The sequence below is a fragment of the Oryctolagus cuniculus genome, chromosome 1, assembly GCF_051225735.1.
Source record: "Oryctolagus cuniculus isolate XC-2025 breed Fujian yellow rabbit chromosome 1, ASM5122573v1, whole genome shotgun sequence".
Classification (NCBI taxonomy): Eukaryota; Metazoa; Chordata; class Mammalia; order Lagomorpha; family Leporidae; genus Oryctolagus; species Oryctolagus cuniculus.
This window is the reverse complement of record NC_142867.1, coordinates 75,464,365-75,481,900: the sequence shown is the minus strand read 5'-3', so window position 1 is coordinate 75,481,900 and position 17,536 is coordinate 75,464,365. Positions and strand designations below refer to the sequence as shown.

At 37.9% G+C, this 17,536-nt stretch overlaps 1 protein-coding gene across 15 annotated transcripts in view; it reads left to right on the top strand.

Annotated features, from left to right (window-relative positions):
* The window catches only part of DLG2 (discs large MAGUK scaffold protein 2), a 2,253,656-nt gene that overhangs the window by 1,289,913 nt on the left and 946,207 nt on the right, over window positions 1-17,536 (top strand). The window lies entirely within an intron of this gene.

The window sequence follows — 17,536 nt, the reverse complement described above, 5'->3', positions numbered from 1 at the left end:
TGGAAGAAGCTCTTGGATCCTGATTGGCCCAGCTCCTGCCGTTTCAGCCATCTGGAGAGTTAACCAGTAGGTGAAAGACCTCTCTCTCTCTGCCTCTCTATAACTCTGCCTTTCAAATAAATAAATAGAAATCTAAAATAATAATAACATAATGTCTGTTTGTCATAGTGGTACAAGGAAGAAATTAATGTTTTTTGCAACCTTGCAAGGCACCATGTACTGCAGTAAGCATTTCATCTTCACTGTCACATTGTATTCTCCCAACAATCCCATGTATATAAGCACTTTCCGAAATCATGCAGTTAGTTATAAGGATGGGAAGACTCGGACACAGGGCTGGCTCTCTCACTCCAAACTTTCTACCATTAACCTGCAACTTCTATTATTTCCAATTGGGGGAAACTGAGAGATTCTTCAGAGTGGGTGGTTTTGTTTACTTTTTACACTTTTTAAAGATATATTTATGTATTTGAAAGAGAGTGTGGGGGGGAGAGAGAGAGAGAGGGAGAAAGGGAGAGAAACTGGTCTTCTGTCTGCTGGCTTATTTCCTTTATACCTGCAACAATTAGGTCTGGGCCTGATGAAAGCCAGGAGCTGGGAGCTCTATGTGGGTGACAGGAACTCCGATACTTGGGCCATCATCCGCTGCCTCTTAGGCACATTAGAAGGAAGCTGTATTGGAAATGTGTAGTGGCCTGGACATGAACCAGGCCATGGGTATTTCAAGCAGCAGCTTCACCAACTGTAACACAATACTCATCCTGAAAGGGCGGTTTTCAAGATGTAATTACATAGTTTATATTTTTTGTTTTTAAATGAGTAACACTTCAAATTTTCACAGGGATTTTAAATACCTTTTAGAGTTAAAAACAATACAGAATACAGTACTACCCTATGTCATTGTCACTCTTAGAGGAGAGGCAGCTCAGATCTGTGGAATGAAGTGTTAATATCTATGAATATGTTGGATTTATCAAGCTGCTGCAATATGCATATAAGGAAGTGTGTTATTTGCCAGGAAAAAAATGGTTTCCTTTTCCATTCAATATTTTTATATTGTATTCTTGAGAGGAGCTAAAACCCTCCCTCTTCAGCATTATCATAATTATTCATTGTATTATGTTTTATAATTAAGGCATGCATGGATTCAAAAACTTGTTTTGGTCAGCACCTGAGGTCCTAGACCAAGTTAGATACATTCTCTGAAGTTTAGTTCCTTCATCAGCAAGATGGGTGATAAAGTTTACTGTCCACAGGTTGGAAAGATCAAATATACCATCATGTACCTAGGACATGATCAGCACTCACGATCCATTTCCTTTCTCGAGATTCTCTGTGTGATGCCTGTTAAGAATGTGCTGGAGTTTCTCAGTGTAGGGTTTTATTTGTTTGATACAGCAGCTGTTATGGCACATAATAAAATTGGCAAGGATATGTTTTTATTACTTCAACCATGTCTGTTGCATGAGGCTCGTTGAATGTCTCAGGCATTCAATGTTCATTGAAAAGTGAACTGACTTTTTTCAGTTGAAGTAAATGAGGCTTTTTTTTTTTTTTTTTTTTTTTTTTAATGTGTGGCCTCTCCCCAGCATACACACCCTGAAATAGAACTGTCTATGACATTGAACAAGTTACTTAGCCTCTGTAAACCTCAGTTTCCTCATTGGAAAAGTAGAACTTAAATATCTGTCTCAAAACATTGTGTTAACTAATAAATGAAATAAATGAGAGTTATGATTATTTTCTCCATCTTCTTGTTGAGTTCACCGATAATTTGTAGGAATCCATCCTTTTTATGAAAAACGAGCACAGTGATAAGAAAGTGAGTTCCAAAACATCAAACCCAGGTTCCAATCCAACTTCACTGCATGGAGCTGGGCTGACTTTTCTGGAGCTCTTTTCCCTAATTTCTAAGTTAGAATAAGAAATCATTCCTGGACTTACAGCTTTGTTTATTAAACTAAATTTATTGAAATTGTATGAGAAACATAAAATACTTGCCATATTTTAGTATAAAAATACAAAATTTGGAAGGAATCAAATTGAAGATTTCAAATGATGATTTTGAGTAATGGGACTGAAACATGATTTAACAATACAAATTCATCACAATGTGAAAAGTTACCCCTATATAGAAAAATAATTCTTTTTAATTTCAACAATCAATAATTTGAGTACCCAGTAGTTGTCAGGAATAATACTAGATTGATTCTAGAGATGCAAAGAATTGGTAAAATATTTATATTTATATTATATTATATTATTGATAATACATTTTAGTAGTAGTTATTTTAAGAAGATGGAAGAATTGTACAAGTATGATACAGGAAGTTGGGACATGCTGAACCAAAAGGTAGAACAAGACATTTTGGCAGCAGAGCAGACTAGCAATGAGTATTCCATGTTGAAAGTTGATCAGACCTTCTATCCCATTGCAGATGAGCAGAGTTGAGAGTGGTAACGTTGCATACTGTTACAGTTTAGGATCATTTTCAAAATCACTAGCTGCATAGGCTATAACCATACAATAAATGCACCAAACAGCATTGGCAATCTTGGATCTAGAAAGTAAATTACCTGTTTGTGTCTGAAACCTTGTCTTTTCTATTTGCATTAACCAAGAAAAGTAGACACAGCTTACGTATAAAGAAAGAAATGTGTGCCTCTTACTGACTCTGATCACAGCTATCTAGAGTATAAAGAAATAACTGAAGGAATAGATAGCATATAGTCACAGAGACTTTGAACAATTATCTAGTGTTTAAAAGGGGCTTGCGAAACTCCACTTTATGGGCTCCAAATGTCCTACCGCTGGTTTTTGAAAAGGTTTATTGGAACACAGTCATTCATGTATCATCTATGGCTGCCTTCCTATTATAATGGCAGAGTTGAGTAGTTGTTTCAGAGATCAAATGGCCTGTGAAGACAGAAATATTTACTATCTTATCCTTCACACTTTTACAGAAAATGTAAAGAATATGAAGAAAATGTGAAAAATGTGTAAAAGGTGAAAAACTTGTCTTACCCCTGCCTAAAAATTATCTGAATTCTGGTTTTCAGATGAAGTAGATAAATTAACTGTAAAACATACTAACACAGACCTACATGCATACACACTTACAACAGATGTAAAAATATTAAAATCTTGATTGTTTTTAAAAAAGGCAGTTTTCATAGAACACTTATTTTTTGCTTGTAAGTTTGGAGAAAGTGACTTTTTTCACCAAGGATTTGCTAGAGATACCTTTGCTTGTCTTTTGAAATAAGAAGTCTTGGAAACAACTGCTCTTTCAAGGAATAATGAGTAGATTTTGAGTATTATACTGAACCAGTCACTGAAAATGCAAGTGAATTATAAGGAATATAAGTGATTATAAGGAATATATTATAATTATAAGGAATATAATTGAGTATAAGGACATTCTCCATGTCCTTAAAGAATTCCCAATTTATGGAGAGTTTAACTATATTTTTACATTTATGTTCAGTTTCTTATATATTTCACTTTGTTATCAAATCTATCAATCTCCTTTTAATTGGAGATTTTATGTTTGAAATAATTACTAATATGCTAGCATTTAAATATACTTTTTTTGCTATTTGTTTACTACTTTACCCTCTGTTCGTTCTTCACCATTTCCCTTTTGCCAGCTCTATTTTGGATTGAGACTTTTTATGATCCTATTTTAGCTGCACTATTGGCTTATTATCTATACCTTTTCAAAAATGTTTTCAGTGATTCCTGTAAGTGTGCAATTTATCTCAATATGTCTTTAAATAATATCATACAACATCACATTGCAAAAATCACATTGCTATACTCCCAATTATTCCCATATACTTTTTGTGCTATAGTTTTGTGTCTGTATAAACCATGTGATTCTCATACATTGGAATGACTTTGAAAATAAAACAGACAAGTATTTTATAAGTACCTAACTTTTGCGGGTGCTCATTTCCTTGTGTAGATATAAATTCTTGGCATAGATATAAATCACACTTGTTATCATTTTACCCTTGTCCCCAAAACTTCTTATAACGTTTACTGCAATGTAAATTTTTTTTTTTTTTTTTGACAGGCAGAGTGGACAGTGAGAGAGAGAGACAGAGAGAAAGGTCTTCCTTTGCCGTTGGTTCACCCTACAATGGCCACCACGGCCTGCGCACCATGCTGATCCGAAGGCAGGAGCCAGGTGCTTCTCCTGGTCTCCCATGGGGTGCAGGGCCCAAGCACTTGGGCCATCCTCCACTGCACTCCTGGGCCACAGCAGAGAGCTGGCCTGGAAGAGGGGCAACCGGGACAGAATCCGGCGCCCCGACCGGGACTAGAACCTGGTGTGCTGGCGCCGCAAGGCGGAGGATTAGCCTAGTGAGCCACGGCACCGGCCACAATGTACATTTATAAACAATACATTTATCTGTTTTTTCTTGTTGTTTAACTGAGAAGGCCTTTTCTTCAACTCCTTTTCAATTCCCTCTTTAAAACACTTTATTTTGAAAGGGTGTAGAATTCTAAGTCGATAATTCTTTCTTTAATATAATTGTATGCCACAAATGAGATTTCAGTCTTTGATAGACTTTTTTTTTTTTTTTTTTAAGATTTATTTATTTATTTGAAAGTCAGAGTTACACAGAGAGAGAAGGAGAGGCAGAGAGAGAGAAAGAGAGAGAGAGAGAGAGTCTTCCATCTACTGGTTCACTCCCCAGTGGCCACAACAGCTGGAGCTGTGCCGATCCGAAGCCAGGAGCCTGGAGCTTCCTCTGGGTCTCCCACGCGGGTGCAGGGGCCAAGGACTTGGGCCATCTTCCATTGCTTTCCCAGGCTATAGCAGAGAGCTGGATAGGAAGTGTAGGAGCCGGGGTTTGAACTGGTGCCCATATGGGGTGCTGGCACTGCAAGTGGCAGCTTTAGCCGCAAAGCCACAGTGCCAGCCCCTAGGCTCCATATTTAATTGGTAGTCGCATAAGATTATATTAAAGCTGAAAAAACTGATTGCTTAGTGAGTGCATAGCTGTTATAACATCTTAGTGCAATGTATTACCAATGTTTGTGGTGATGCTGGAAAAAATAAACCTATTATTGTACTGCCAGTTATATGAAAGCATAGCAGACACAATTTTGTACAGGACATATATTTGATGATAATAATAAATGACCATGTTGCTGATTTATTACTGGTATGCTGGTATATACTTTTATCACTATTTTACAATGTATTCCTACTTATTAAAAATCAAATGCCATGTAATGCCAGCAAAAGCCTCCTCCATCTCACGTTACCGTGTCTTTTGAATGCATTAAAAGACCATATTGAATGATTGACCTGTACCAATTTGTGTAAGTACACTTTATGAGTTTTCACAATAATGAAATCATTTAACACTTCTCAGAAGGTATCTTGTCATTTAGTTACATGTGACTGCGCTTGAGAGTTGCCACTTGATCTATTGCTATCTGCCTCGAAAAGTTGCCTAAGACAAATTGCTGCCATTTCTATTCTTTATGGCAAGTCACCTTTTCCTTTTCTTGCTATCTTTGACATTTTTCTCTTTATTTTTCATTTCAGTGATTTTAACATGATGTGCCTTGGTGTGATTTTCTTTATATTCATTCTGCTTGGCTTTTTTTCCTGAGTCTCTTTAAGATATGTGCATTTATAGTTTTTCAGATTTGGAAATGTATTGCTTATTATTGCTTCAAGTACTTTTACTTCTCCCTCTCACTTTCTGGGACTTCATGCCCATGCATGGTAGAGTGCCTTTTATCATCTAACACATCACTGACATTCTGTTAATTTTTTCCTATCCTTTTAAAATGTCATTGTTTCATTTTGAACATGCTCTATTACTGTTTCTTTAAGCTCACTGGTTTACTGTGGTTACACTCATCTTGAGTATTTTTCATTTCAAGTGTTCAATTTTTCTTCTTTATGTCTTCCATATGAGTCTTTATAAAATTCTGCATGTCTCTCTTCAGACACCTCACTCTATTTATGTTTTCCCTACATTTTAAGTATATGCAGTACAATTTTTATTAACACAAAATATTTTTATCCAATTCCATTATCTCTAATTTTACATGCTATGTTTCTTAATTGATTTTCCTCCTGGTTAGGCTTATAATTTTCTGCTTTTTGCATGATTGACAATTTTGTAGGGTGGTAGACATCGTATACTTAACATTTTTGGTTGCTGAAATGGCTATATTCTTTTAGAATATTGTGCTTTCTCTGGCACATTGTTAAGTTATTTGAAATCTATTTAATACTTCTGAGGCTTGATTTTAATCTTTTTAAGGGAAGATATAGAACTTCCCTAAATCTAATGTTAATTTATCCTTTCAACTAAGGTAATATCTTTCTTAGTGTTTGGCCTGATGCCTCAGATAATACAATCTGGCTAATTGAACTGTGAATTGTTCTTAGCCTTCTGTGAGGTCTGAGAATTGTTGAGTCTACTGCTTTCCAGTGATTCTTTCTCCAGCCTTTTGGAGCCTCAACCTATGCACATATAGATTTTTGTTCAATCAAAGAATTGAAGTGGGAGAGGGATTTTCAGATCTCTGGTATACTCATTCTTGTACGTGCATTAATCATCACCATCCCAACACTGCACTTACTTCTACTCTGCTATTCTGCCAACAAATTCTACCTCACGTGACCACCAAACTCCATTTTCAGTCGGCTTGGTTCATTGAAGAAAGTAAACTCTGTTTGAGTTTGATATTTTTTTCTTTCTTCTGGAAACTGGCCCTAGGCAGTAAGCTGGGGCAATAGTAGAGCTCACCTTTATAATATCCTTTCTCTCGTGGATCACAAAGATATAATATGACTAAAAACAGTTGGTTCATTTATTTTTCTAGTTTTCAGTTATGTAAGGTTGGTGCACAATTTTCCTGGTGGCTAATTCTTCATGGGTAGAAGTGGAAGTCATAATTATCATGAATGAATTGTGAAATATATTGGATAATTGTGCAACATTTAGTTCCCTTGAAGCACAAACTACTGGTTACCTTGATCATTTGGGGAAAAATTTAAGAGAAGGATGTGAAATTTGAGTTGAGCCTTGAAAATATAGGTCAGAATTTAGTCTGTGCATCTTATTTACTAATTTATTTGTATTTAAGCCAGTTTCTTTTCTATTTCATGTGTCATTTCCTTTTTTAAAAATATTTATTTATGTGAAAGGTAGAGTTAGGGAGAGAAGGAGAGACAGAGATCTTCCTTTTGCTGGATCACCCATCAATATGGCTGCAATAGCCAGGGCTATTCCAGGCTGATGCCGGGAGCCAGGAGCTTCTTCTGGGTCTCCTATGTGGGTACAGGTGACTTGGGCCTTCCTCTTATTACCAAGGTGCATTAGCAGGGAACTGGAATAATATAAGTGGATCAGCCAGGATAGAACTGGTGCCCATATAGTATGCTGGCACTGCACACTACAGCTTAACCTGCTGTACCACAGCACTGGCCCCCACCATTTCAGGATCTAAATAATCACATCATGTTCTTCAGAACTGCCCTTCCTTACAATGTTGAGAAATTTGGATTGTAAGGCAATTTCTCATAATTTCCTTCCTTTAAAAACTTACCTGTTCACCTGTATCATTGTTTCCACCCCATTAACAGTTTGGGAGTTGTGCAGGAAAAGGGGAGTTCTGAGCTATAAATGATATATTCTTTGAATGTAAGTTTAGACATCTTTATATTTTTCCTTTAGCCTAAATAATTAGCTCATCAAAGACATCAGAAAATTCACTATAAAATATATATTAACACTAAATTATAAAGGCCGGCACCATGGCTCAATAGGCTAATCCTCCGCCTTTGGCGCTGGCACACTGGGTTCTAGTCCCAGTCGGGGCACTGGATTCTGTCCTGATCACTCCTCTTCCAGTCCAGCTCTCTGCTGTGGCCCAGGAGTACAGTGGAGGATGGCCCAAGTGCTCAAGCCCTGCACCCACATGGGAGACCAGGAGAAGCACCTGGCTCCTGCCTTCGGATCAGCGCGATGCGCCGGCTGCAGTGCGCCAGCCACAGCAGCCATTGGGGGGTGAACCAACGGCAAAAGGAAGACCTTTCTCTCTGTCTCTCTCACTGTCCACTCTGCCTGTCAAAAAAAAAAAAAAAAAAAACCACTAAATTATATTAATGCTGAATATATATAAACACTAAATTAACAGTTTTTGCTTTTTGTTAAATTTGTTATTCGATGAAGTATTAAGCCTTTTTACTGTATTGTAAATTTAAAATATGCTATCTCAAAAACTCAAGAAAAAGAGAGGAGAGTGGCAGGGAAATGGGGAGGGAGGGAAGAAGGAAGGGAGTATCATTATGTTCTTAGAATTGTGTCTACAGGCCAGCGCCGGAGCTCACTAGGCTAATCCTCTGCTGGCGGCACTGGCACCATGGGTTCTAGTCCCAGTTGGGGTGCCAGTTCTGTCCCAGTTTCTCCTCTTCCAGTCCAACTCTCTTCTGTGGCCCAGGAAGGCAGTGGAGGATGGCCCAAGTGCTTATGCCCTGCAGCCACATGGGAAATCAGGAGGAAGCACCTGGCTCCTGGCTTTGGATCAGCTCAGCGCGCCGACTGTAGCAGCCATTAGGGGGGTGAACCAAAAGAAGGAAGACCTTTCTCTCTGTCTCTCTCACTGTCTAACTCTGCCTGTCCAAAAAAAAAAATAGAATTTTTTTTTGTTCTAGTACCATTGGTTGAAATCTGTAACTAACACACAATTATTCTTAGGTGTTTAAATTGAACTGAAAAGTGATCCCTGTTAGGAATTTGGAAAACATTATGCTGAGTGAAATAAGCCAATCCCAAAGGGACAAATACCACTTGTTCTCCTTGATAGGTGACAACTAACTGAGCACCAAAAAGGAAACCTGTTAAAGTGAAATGAACACTATGAGAAACGGTAACTTGATCAGCCTTCACCCTGACTGTTGATGAGCAACTTAATATGTTATCCCTCTTAGTATTTTTTTTGTTTGTTCTACTTAATATTTTTGGTTGAATACTGTAATCAATACACAAATCTTCTTAAGTGCTGAAACTTAACTGAAAAGTGATTGCTGTTAAATATAAGAGTGGGAATAAGAGAGGGAAGAGATGTGCAATTCGGGACATGCTCAAGCTGACTTACCTCAAACAGTAGAGTTAGAAACATACCAGGGGATTCCAATTCAATCCCATCAAGGTGGCATGTACCAATGCCATCTCACTAGTCCCAGTGATCAATTTCTGTTCACAATTGATCGTAATGATAGGACTAAGAACCAAAGGGATCACATAAACAAGACTAGTGTCTGCAAATACTAGCTGATAGAATCAAAAAGGGAGAGAACGATCCAACATGGGAAGTGAGATACACAGCAGACCCATAGAATGGCAGATGCCCTAAACAGCACTCTGGCCTCTGAATCAGCCCTTAAGGCATGCGGATCCGGCTGAAAAGCCCATGAGAGTATTTCAGGCATGGAAAGCCAAGACACTCTGGAAAAAAAAAAAAAAAAAACCTAAATGAAAGATCTCCGCGAGTGAGATCCCAGTGGAAAGAACGGGTCATCAAAGAAGGAGGTACCTTTCTCTGAAGGGAGGAAAGAACTTCCACTTTGACCATGGCCTTGTCTAAAAATTTTCAGAGTCAGTGAACTCAGGGGGCTTCCATAGCCTTGGCAGCTCATGACAAGAGCCTAGGGTGATTACTGATGCCATAAACAAGAGTGTCAATTTGTTAAGTCAACAACAGGAGTCACTGTGCACTTACTCCTCATGTAGGATCTTTGTCCTTAGTGTGCTGTACATTGAGATTTAATGCTATAACTAGTACTCAAACAGTGTTTTTCACTTTATGTTTCTGTGTGGGAGCAAACTGTTGAAATCTTTACTTAATAGATGCTAAACTGATCTTCTGTATATAAAGAGAAATGAAAATGAATCTTGATGTGAATGGAAGGGGAGAGGGAGTGGGAAAGGGGAGGGTTGTGGGTGTGGGGGGACGTTATGGGGGGGAAGCCATTGTAATCCATTAGCTGTACTTTGGAAATCTATATTCATTAAATAAAAGTTTAAAAAAAAAGAATTTTGTCTACAAAGCACATTAAATCTGTTAAAAACTAATTAAAAATTAAATTAAAAAATAAAAAATATAAACAGAATTTGATAAATGAAAAGTGGAGGAATAATAATATGTTCTTTTATCTTTATTGTTGTGGAGAGACCAAAGAAAACTACCATCTTTCCCTTACTCAGCCTTTGGAAAAGCTGGAGAAATGAGAGAAGCTCAAATGTAGAGTTACAGACAGACAGAGAGAAAGGTCTTCCTTCCGTTGGTTCGCTCACTCCCCAAATGGCCGCAACAGCTGGAGCTATGCCGATCCAAAGCCCAGGAGCCAGGTGCTTCTTCCTGGTCTCCCATGTGGATGCAAGGGCCGAAGGACCTGGGCCATCTTCTACCTCTATCCCAGGCCATAGCAGAGATCTGATTGGAAGAGGAGCAGCTGGGACTAGAACTGGTATCCATATGGGATGCCTGTACTGCAGGTGGAGGATTAACCTACTGCACCATGGTGCCAGCTCCACTAAGCAATACCTTTAAAATCTCTTTAGAAAGAGTACTTTTTTTAACTTCAAAATATGTTTACTCATTTATTTACTGTCTACCCTTAAATTTTCGTTCCCCAAGATTATCACAGGTACAGGTAAGCAACTGGAAACTACAAAATTGAAAATCAGAAAGTTATTTTCACATTTATAGTATGTGAAAATAAGTATATAGCCAATAATCTGATATAGAATGAGTTAAAAGCTGTGATCTTAAAGTAAATTTATCACTGACCTTCTTGTTGAAAGCACACTGTAAATACACAATGTTCTTAAAATGGTATCTCAAAGTATCAGTGCACCTCAGAAATGTATGCCTTACAGGGTCACAATATTGATTTAAATACTCCTTCCTGGGAACAACACTCAAGGAGGCAGTTTGTCCCCAGTCACTCTTCTGCTGATATCCTGTTGGGGAACTATTTTCCATCTTTTTTTTTTTTCAGATTCTTTTTCATCTTCATGTGAGTTAAGATGTGAGCTTTCAGGTTATTTGACTGAATAAACCTCTTCTTACAACCTCAATGGGACACACCAAAGGTTATTCCCCTGTGTGAATGCCTATATGTGTCCTCACATTGAAGTCCAGGGAAAGTGCTTTCCACATCCTTCAAAGGTTTGCGGACAGAGCTTCTCTCCAATATGGACCAGAAAGCGACGTCTTGGTTTAGAGCTCTCCCAGGACGTTTTCCCACGTTCTGCAAGTCCGTGGTCTCAGAGACCATGAACAAGGAGAGGCTTTCTCAGGACAGCTTCATACTTCAGCTTTCTTGTGCATCCACAGACAGTGCCATTTTTAAGTGTGCTTGAAGGATTCTCTGAGATAAGAATTCTTTCTCCTTACTTAGATATAGTCTCCAGAAATCACTGAACTTTTTCTCATTTGCAAAAAGTAAACTCCAGATGCTCTAGACAGCAATCTTCAAAGAGCATATCCTTTACTAAAAATAGTAAGTTAATTTCAAAATGTATTAAGTCTTCTGAATCTCCAGGGTTTTAATGAAATCCAGGTAAACCAATTCTTCAGTGACTGCAATGGACTGAAAGAGTTAATACATATATGAGAAACAGGTGTTAGGAGTGATTCAGAGTGTGCCTTATTGAAATTTGTTAAGCAGTATAGCACAATCAGCAGTTTAACAGATTAGAATGATAGCATATTACTCCATTTCACAGTTTTATTATTGTTTATAATATCTGTCCTTCATACTAATTTGAAGAATTTTTTTAATTCTCCAAAAAGGAAAAATTTTAAAGTTTATTTAGTCTAGGGAAGCATATTACTGTACTGGAAGGAGTATCACTTTGTTGAGTGTGTAATGGAGTTAAATTTTGGAGTCAGACACATCTGGATTTAAACTCCAATTCTGCTAATTGTGTGTTACACATTCTCATGTACTCATGACTCCCTAACAAACCCTCAAGGAACTGATACAATTGAAAGAACAATGTCCGAGAAATAACTTTGGTTTCCATCCAGGTTTTATATTTTCCAGCTACGTGGCCTTGGATAAATTTCTTACTCCATCTGACCCTCAGTTTCTGTATGTATATGGAAATGGGATTTGAGAGACAATAATATACATCTTACAGGTTGTCATTAGGATTTACCTTATTATTATTATTTTTTTTGACAGGCAGAGTGGACAGTGAGAGAGACAGAGAGAAAGGTTTTCCTTTTTCTGTTGGTTCACCCCCCAATGGCCGCTGCGGCCGGCGCACCGCGCTGATCCGAAGCCAGGAGCCAGGTGCTTCTCCTGGTCTCCCATGCGGGTGCAGAGCCCAAGGACTTGGGCCATCCTCCACTGCACTCCCGGGCCATAGCAGAGAACTGGCCTGGAAGAGGAGCAACAGGGACAGAATCCGGCGCCCCCACCGGGACTAGAACCCCCGGGTGCCGGCGCCTCAGGTGAAGGATTAGCCTATTGAGCCCTGGCGCTGGCTTGTCATCAGGATTTAATGAATTAGTATTCATCAAAAGCAAAGTAAGTTGCTTGAAGTATAGTAGGTGCTCAGCAATTGAGCATGACTTTTTTGTTTTAATAGTAGTAGTTGTAAATCTTTTCATTTTGAAACTGTGTCCTGTTTTCCAGAGCTGGAATAGTACATTTATTTACACTATACCTCACCTCTTCACTATAAGCCATTTGGTGTGGAATAGTGTGAAAATAGCTAATCTTTGTTCCTAGAGGTCTGGTAGAGTTAAATTTTCCAAACAGCCTGGAGAGAAGTTACAACTTCAGTTATCACTGGCTTCCCTGGGGCTTAATCTCAGGGGTGTTAGTTGAGAACAGGGAATAATTTTCATCTACTTATTATGTGGCATTAAAGAGAAAATGAAGGCATGGAAATTGGCTTCACATACCGATGAAAAGAGAAAGTTGTTCCTAGTACCTGTTCCAGAAAAGAACCTGAGACTTGTTAGAGGAAGACAGAAAGGATAAGAACATGTGCTCTCACTGAGCTCAGCATCATCTGATAGTGGCTTTAAACAATGCCAAGTCTTAATGGGGGCTGAATTTAATAAAATGCCACAGTCAGCTTTTATCAAGGCCATTGCAAAGGAGATCTTTGCAGAAATGCTCCAGAAAGTGTGTGTTTGTGTATGTGTGTAAATGATTGATGAATGTTGTGTACCTTCTGAATGAGCGATGAGATAATATATGCAGCAGTTCTTTTTAGATGGAAAGCACTGTGGAAGTATAAGTAACTGTCATTGCTCATGCTATTATAGTGTTATAATAATAATATGAATTCATTTTATTTCACTTTTGATTGTTTACAAATGGGTAGATATCACAGACTTAATTATTTGACATGACTAACTTCTAGAAAAATCATTAATATCATCTTTCTGTGATCAAGAAGTTTTAAAAAAGATCTGCTATGTTTTGTTTAATGCCCTTGTTTTTAAAAAAATTAAAATGATTTATTTTCTTGGTTAAAAAATGTCCTATTACTTTTATAAATGATAATTTGAGAAAACTAATGCATCCAAAGGTTAGGAATGGTTGTTTTGTTTGTTTCTATGTTAAATTTAAATTTTCGTTTCTTCATGTTATTATCATATTTATTCATACACCACTCACTCTGTCCCCTTCACCCCAGCAGTATGGTTGGCTCATTAAATCAGCAAATTGTTGAGCAAATACTTGAGCACCTTGTATACGTGCTAGGTATGCAGCTAAATAATATAAATAATATAAAATTAATCTGTGATCGGTGCTATGACAGAGAAGAGTGTGCTGCCATGAGATCATGTAATAAGACATTGTGACCTGGTCAGGGAGCTCTGGAAGGCTTTCCTGAAGAGTGGAAGAAGCATATGGACTTGACCAGATAACCAAAAATATGTTTCTTACAAAACAGCAGCAACTTCACTTGTACTGTCAAATATTCCACAGGAATCTGTCTTGTGGCTCACCCTAACTAGAAACATACCACAAATGGAATTCTGGGAAATGATGTCAGCCCAGTCATGTTGACATTTTACGAGATCTCTGACACATCTTCATCATTCTACTTGGTTTTGCTATGCAATTTACTCTTTCCTATCATTGCCCCCTCTTACACGTAGTCACTTTATTACCATGTGTTAAGTGCCTGGTACTTTGAAAACAGTGTTGTCAAGTGTGTATTATTATACCCCTGTTCATAAGTAATGAAATTCCTTGTCTTTCCTGAGGTCTCTGAACTACAATAAAATAGAGCTGTAATTGAAATTAATGTTTAAGAATGTGACTTTCTCAAACTAACGAGGGAAAAAAGACAACGCAGATATACTTCACACCCCTAGATAAAAAAGAAAGGTTGTCCCATGGTTTGATGTGACCCCATCTCCATCTGTTCTCAAATTGCATAGCCTCATTTGTATAAAAAGATTTTATGTTTCAATAAACTTTTCCCAAGATAGAGTTATGGGAAGATATGGTGTGGTATAGACATATATATGTGCACTATCTGTCTCAAGAATTTTTTGATAAGACTTCATCTGAGTTTAAGGATCCTCATATTAAAACTCTAAAAAATTCTTGGCCAAGAGCTGTCAGAACTGAGAACTATGACTATATTTTAATTACTATATGGAGTTATATATGGAGCACAGTGCATCAGCCCTACTCCTCCCCCATCATTATACTCTGTTTTAATTAACGTTTGAAACTAAATCTGCTGAGGCAAGGTCCTTTTAAGTCTTCACCTCATGCCAAGAATCAGAATCACCACTTTCCTAAGATTACTGGCAAATTAATATTTCTGCTGACTACTAATTTATCCACATTTCAAGTTCTTTAGAAGGGCAGTAAAGGAACAAACACTTACTGAGTACCTTCTATGTTCCAGACTCTCATTTAAAATATGTCAGCATATCAAATATTATTATAAGCACCATCTTCAATGAAATATGTACCATTAATATTTTAAGTTAAGAGAAATAACATTCAGCAAGATTAATGTATGCACCAAGGTAGATGAATTCTATGCATTATATATTTACATATATTTATGTGCATGTGCAAATATATCACCCCCTTATTTGAGAAGGAATTTAAATAATTATAAATCCTAATGTAATGAAAAGTAAAATAGAATTATAAGAAATAGTCTGAAATATGAGAATATATGGGTTAAAATGGATGAAATCTTGAGTACATTTGTATAGAATACATGGCACAGGGATCACCTATATTTGCTGAAAGTAAGTAAAAACCTAATGCTTGGCTGGCGCCGCGGCTCACTAGGCTAATCCTCCGCCTTGCGGCGCTGGCACACTGGGTTCTAGTCCCGGTCGGGGAGCCAGATTCTGTCCCGGTTACCCCTCTTCCTGGCCAGCTCTCTGCTGTGGCCCGGGAAGGCAGTGGAGGATGGCCCAAGTCCTTGGGCCCTGCACCCCATGGGAGACCAGGATAAGTACCTGGCTCCTGCCTTTGGATCAGCGCGGTGTGCCGACCGCTGCGGCCATTGGAGGGTGAACCAACGGCAAAGAAAGACCTTTCTCTCTGCCTCTTTCTCACTGTCCACTCTGCCTGTCAAAAAAATAAATAAATAAAATTAAAAAAAACTTAAAAAAAAAACACTAATGCTTGAGTTGTCTTTTAGCAGCCAATGAAGGAGGTAACCATGATAAGGATTATTATTTATAATTCTTTTACTATTTGAAATAATTTTTCTTGAATAACAGATTTGTTTCCTGGTACTCAAAGAGGAGAACAGTATTTCCTTTAGGGACTCAAAAAGAGAACTTTATACAGTAAAGCTTGCAGTGCTGTCAACAGTGTCACTAAAATAAATATAATAATGAATTTCCTAGAGCTTAAAAAGAAAATCCTTTACTATATAGGTAGATGAGCAGATATCAAAGCATGACTCTCTAAAAGCAATTGCTTATATTGAGAAAGAGGAGAAATGGGTATAGAACACTGATTTGTTCTCATATTTTGCTTTTTGATAACATAGATTAATTCAAGGACAGATTGTAAAGTGTCTAGAAGACTAGATGAAGAATATTTGCTTAGTAAATATTCCACAAATGCCATTTTGTTCAATTAAAATTTGATAAATGTGAAATAAAACTGAAGAGATTATTCTTGCAGTACAAGGATTTTATGTGTTTGATTAAATCAGAGCCATTTATTGGGAATCAGATAAATCGGGAAAAAATAACACTAAAGAACATTTTTCATTGACTGACAACTGTTGCATTAACTCTGTTTCTTGTGCTACATACTTATTCTTATTCTATTCTATTCTCTCCAGTTTCTTAGGTAAGGTTTAGAAACCTCCTGTTGTATTGACAAGGGCCTGAGTGACTGCATGAGGTTTGTTGAAATAACATCTATGGTCAGAGGCAGGTTTTTAAGACATCTCCCTAGAGCTGATGTTGTGGTGCAGTAGGTTAAGCCACTGCTTGCACTGCAATCCTATATCCGAGCACCAGTTTGAGTCTGGCTGCTCTACTTCCAATTTAGCTTCCTGCTAGTGTGCCTGGGAAAGTAGTGGAGTATGATCCAAGTAATCGGACCCCTGCTACCTACCCATGTGGGAGAACAGGATAGAGTTTCTGGTTCAGCCTGAGCCAGCAATGACTAGTTGACTATTGTGGCCTACTGGGGAGTGAACCAGCAGATAGAAGATTCTCTCTCTCTCCCATTTCAAATATATAAATTGATCTTAAAATATAAAAAAAAACTCATCCTAGGTATCCTCTAACCCACATAGATACAGGTAAGAAAGCCCTTCACGTTGAAATATCCTTTTGGATAGCTCAGGAACGCCATATAACCCATCTCTAGAAAACTGCAAATGCACACAGATCTTTGCATGTGATTTTAAGAAGTTTATGAATACTCTGGAACATGTCCACAAGTCTCTTCAGGTTGAAAATCTGTTAAAATGAATGACCTTTGCAATTTTAGGTGTTTTTTTTTTTTTAGATAAAGATTTTTTTTATTTTACTTGAAAGGCAGAGTTACAGAGAGGGAGAGGCAGAGGCAGGAGAGAGAGAGAGAGAGAGATCTTCCATCTGCTGGTTCAGTCCCCAAATGGCCATGATGACTGGAGCTGGACCAGTCTGAAGCCAGGAACCAGGAGCTTCTTCTGGGTCTCCTACATGGGTGCAGGGTTGGACCATCTTCCACTGCTTTCCCAGGCATATTAGCAGGGAGCTGGATCAGAAGTGGAGCAGCCAGGACTCGAAGAAACACCCATTTGAGATGCCAGCACTGCAGGAGGAGGCTTAACCCACTTCGCCACATCACTGGTCCTCTTTTCAAATTCCTGAAAAATCAACAATCCGTTAATATCAAAGTTATTTTAATATAGCAACTGTCGTGTGTACCTATAAGGATAAAGTGATGGGAAAAGGCATGCCTAGCTAAATATATAAGGATGATGTGTACAGCTTCCAACTGGCTCCCAAATAATTAACTTGGATGAGATA